General features: G+C 38.7%; 2 long non-coding RNA genes across 5 annotated transcripts; one reads left to right on the forward strand and one right to left on the reverse strand.

Annotated features, from left to right (window-relative positions):
* Window positions 1-386: 386 nt before the first annotated feature.
* Window positions 387-1437, reverse strand: LOC138926743 (uncharacterized). Its single transcript, XR_011443366.1, has 3 exons — window positions 1339-1437; window positions 752-1282; window positions 387-688 (listed from the first exon to the last, which is right to left on the reverse strand). It is a non-coding gene; the product is annotated as an uncharacterized lncRNA (long non-coding RNA).
* A 198-nt stretch (window positions 1438-1635) lies between these two features.
* LOC138926742 (uncharacterized) lies at window positions 1636-3760 on the forward strand. 4 transcript variants are annotated; one of them, XR_011443363.1, is made up of 6 exons: window positions 1636-1748; window positions 1889-1986; window positions 2051-2216; window positions 2277-2733; window positions 2838-2904; window positions 2958-3759. It is a non-coding gene; the product is annotated as an uncharacterized lncRNA (long non-coding RNA). The 4 variants fall into 4 exon arrangements; XR_011443365.1 differs by having other exon boundaries at window positions 2290-2733; XR_011443364.1 differs by having other exon boundaries at window positions 2051-2733; window positions 2803-2904; window positions 2958-3760.
* Window positions 3761-3964: the final 204 nt, after the last annotated feature.

Genomic DNA, 3964 nt, shown 5'->3' on the forward strand with positions numbered 1-3964 from the left:
CTTTGAGTTTGTTTGGCTCTGTTTTTGTTTCAGTTTCTGATGCTGTTTCTGTTTGTTTTGTATTTGTATATTTCTGCTGGTACAAAAAAGTGTATTTTTTACTTTTTGTCTCTTTGCCAACGCCTAGCGACAGAAACGAATTCATTTCGAATTGTTTTCAAAACTGTTTCAGAACTCAAACACTCTCGATTTAAACAAGACACTCGCACAATGCACAGCCTTCATATTTGTTGCTAAAATTAACGCAAAAGTTGAGTTTATTGTACTTATGAGCCTTCGGGGCAGCAGCTGAAGTCAGTTCTTAGACTCTGAGAAGTTGTGGAAGAGACTATTTGGGTTAAAACAAAACTTTTGTTGCACTTACAAGGGGACATTAAGCCATTTCTTCCAGCAAGGAGTTCTAAGAAACATTTGGAGATGGAAAAATATTTGTTTAAAAGTGCAATAACATACAATTAACTTTGACCCAACTTTGGAATACATTTTCTCACTAAAATTTTTGGAAATATATACATTTTCTTTCTAAGCCATCAAAAAGACTCAAGTAACTCTGTTGGATTTGTGTTAAGTTGCCACAAATCTCTTGGCAGACGCTTGCCAGTCTGAGCCTGGATATATCCACAGACAGTCGGAGGATGTGAAGCAATTGAACTTGTTTTCCGTTGTCGACGTCATTAGCCACATTTGTCTGAAATTAAGTTGAGTTTATGAGAGACAGAACCGACAAAAAATAAATAAAAATAAGACACACCAAACCAGGGCGACAATCGAATTTTCTTTTCATTTCGCTGGCTTGCCCGCCTGTGGGTTGGGTTTTGTCTCTACCATTATGGTTTTTATTATCATCAATATCGCATGTTACTCGTATCCTATATCTATATATTGTATGCCATGTGGAGCAATTAATTTGGTTTGTGTTTTTATTTGTTCTCGTTTTAAGTGTTTTTCCTTGTCTCTCCTTGGCGGTCCCCGTCGTCTATATTTTATTCGAAAACTCCTCACCAAGCTGTGTAGTCGTTTTTCATGGTTCTGGGTTTATGACAGCGACAGCTTGAGACAAATAAAGGATGTGCGATTGTACGATTGTATCTGTATTTGTATGTATCTATGTGCTCCAGCCGTTCATTAGGTTTTCGTAACCAAGTCTAAGTGTCCTGGGTGGTCTGTTCATTTTGCGGCTGTTTGTGCACTTTGTTCTTGTGGTCGCTTGAACTTTACGAGAAAATAATGCGGCTCATTAAAAGGCTTTGGTCTGGGCCGGGCTAGAAGTAAACAAGGCTTTCTGCTTAATGGTTTGTTTTAGGGCTCTGAGTGTACTTGGCTTTTGGATTGATTTACCGATTATGATTGAATTGATGTAGCAAAGTTTGAATTATTGTACTTAACTGGCTTTGTTTAAATAGTTGATTTTAATACGGTGTTCTGGTGTTGAAATCTATGCTTTTGATGGGTTAATGACGAATGGCTTATACTTGCTGTTGAATTTTCTTACTTTTGATCACTCATTTAAATTTTTGGGAAAAAACTTTTTTTTTTCAAATATCTCAACGGTTACAAAAATAACTAGTTCAAACTTAGGGTTTAGAGTTCCCTTCCCTACATTTTTGGTATTTTTTAAGTCTATATTTTTAAGTCTAAAATTCAATCAAGTAGGCTTCGACTAATTTAACCAAAAAATTCAACCAAATTTGACGACTGGACGGCTGTGTGTTTCATTCTAGTCTCGGAGCTCAACCGAGAAGGTTTAGGTAAGCAAAAAAAAAACACATAAAATAAATAAAATAATAAAAAATATTAAAACTGAAAAAAAAAAAAAAAGTGAAATTCGTAAATAAGTAAAATTCGGTAAAAGTGAATAAAATAAAACAGATAAATTTTTCTTGTACAGGATGAATCTCTGGTGATTGCCAGAAGGTCTCTTAAACTTGGGAGACCTTATTGCGGACCTGCTAAATGTGTCAGAAAATATGGCGAGCGAAGACAGCGGTAAGTCCGTAAATTAATTATTCATAAGTGGCCAAAATTAGAGTTTTTTTTTTTGCATGCTTAGATATTGTTTTTAAGCCTTTCCAAGCAACAATCCTCTGAAATTGGCAGTCCCTGGGATCATCGGAGCTCATCCGGTCGTGATCAGCAGATGTAAAAGGTCCCAAAACATCAATTGTACTTTCCCTGAATCTAAAGTCCATCGCCCTTTATTGGGGATATGAGCTCCGGTACTTCACAAGTTCCATATATCCATATTACCTAGGATAAGTAAATATTTGTCTACATAGATATTTTTTCAAGGCCTTCAAAGAACAAGAATCCGAAATCGGCGATCCTTTTTCAGTGGAAATAAAAGTGCTGAAAACCACGTGGTACTTTTTTCGATCTAAGATCCGAAGCTCTCCCCAGACTGCGGCGTACGCTCATTTTGGTCCAACCATACCTTACAGGTCCAGGCCGTGGCCATCGCATTGAGATGCCGCCTGCAGGATCTGGCTGGAAGGGCTTCTGGCCTGTGCTCTTATATGATTTCGTGAAAACTCCCGTATTCTCGAACTCTGAGGTCCTGTTAGTTAGCCTGAAGACGCAGTCATCCTAGCTTGAGAAGCTTTCCATCCCCTCGTGGTTGCAGTTTGAAGTGAAGAGAAGTCCTCCGAATCCTGCTTCTGTAATAGCTTTCAAGCGGCATAATGCTGATGAACAGATGCATTCCAGATAGGACGACTATGATGATGAGAAGTAAAAGTAAGTCCCTAGTGTAATAAGTGAATTGCTCAAAAGCTTAAGAGGGATGTGACAAAGCTGAAGTTTAAGTATTTTAATATTTGTTTTTAAATTTCTTATTAAAGCATTAGACAACGGAATCAATTATGCATGGTTTCAGAGTATCAGCCAAACCGGAAGTCAACTACAAATGTAAGTACTTAGCCTAAAAATTATATTTTTACTAAAATCTCTTCATTTTCCAGATAGTTTTAATTAATGGATTGTGGCTGCTTAAGATTGTATTCACACCTCAAAACCATATTCCTCATCATCATCGTCGTCCTCGCTGGTGTCTATCGGCTCGTTGGCATTTTTCCCCCCCTTGGAAGGGGAAAACATTTCTTTTTTCCTGTCAAGGGATGCTTGGCGCAGGCTTACCCATCAGCTCTGGGCGATGCTTCAGAAGAAGCGACCACTGGAGTTCCAGTTGTCGCTTCGTTTGGGGCAAAGCGAAGCTTCTCTCTACTACAGAAGGACTTGGAACGTCATATGTCGGTTCGATTGCCAGCTCTATCGATAACAGTGACTACTTTACACCTAATGCAACTACGAGGGCTTAACGGTGTTCAAGGATGGATGCACCTGTTCAGATTAACCTCTAGGATGTTTGCCATCGTGTGTGCAAGAGCCAGGTGAAAGTCCTAAATAATTCCTCGGTCAGAAACTCTTCCAGCGGATTCTGCAGGGCGCATCTCAATGCGTTGGCCAACGGTCAGTATCTGGGAATGTAACGGTAGCCTGTGGCTCTCGGTTGTTGAACCTCCACCTACGTGCCCCCAAGGTCACTAGATTGTTGTGACAGCCAAGGCACAGCCAAGATCACAATCCTTCCAAGATGAAGAAATGAGTACGGGTACGTACTATACCCTTTTTGGTGGAGATGAAATCGCATGGTCTGGACGCTGAACAGCAGAAAGTTAACCAAATGCATAACCAGAATCCTGGATCTGGATCAAAATCTACAGTATTTTAGACTACTTAACTTTCTACGGCAAAATAAAAATAAATTAACTGTAATTTAAAGCTTTTTAAGTTGACAAATAACATTTGCAAACTGGGGGAAGGACCCTGAAGAATATAGATTTATATTTCTTTTAGCTTATTTTTGGAGAAACTTTCTGTTGCAGAAAAAAATCGATAACGGAATCGTTTTTCTCTACTATCCTCTGGTTTTTTTCTCGTTGTTTGTATTGGGTTTCCCCCTGAAAAT

Source organism: Drosophila bipectinata, chromosome 3R (assembly GCF_030179905.1).
Source record: "Drosophila bipectinata strain 14024-0381.07 chromosome 3R, DbipHiC1v2, whole genome shotgun sequence".
NCBI classification, from domain to species: domain Eukaryota; kingdom Metazoa; phylum Arthropoda; class Insecta; order Diptera; family Drosophilidae; genus Drosophila; species Drosophila bipectinata.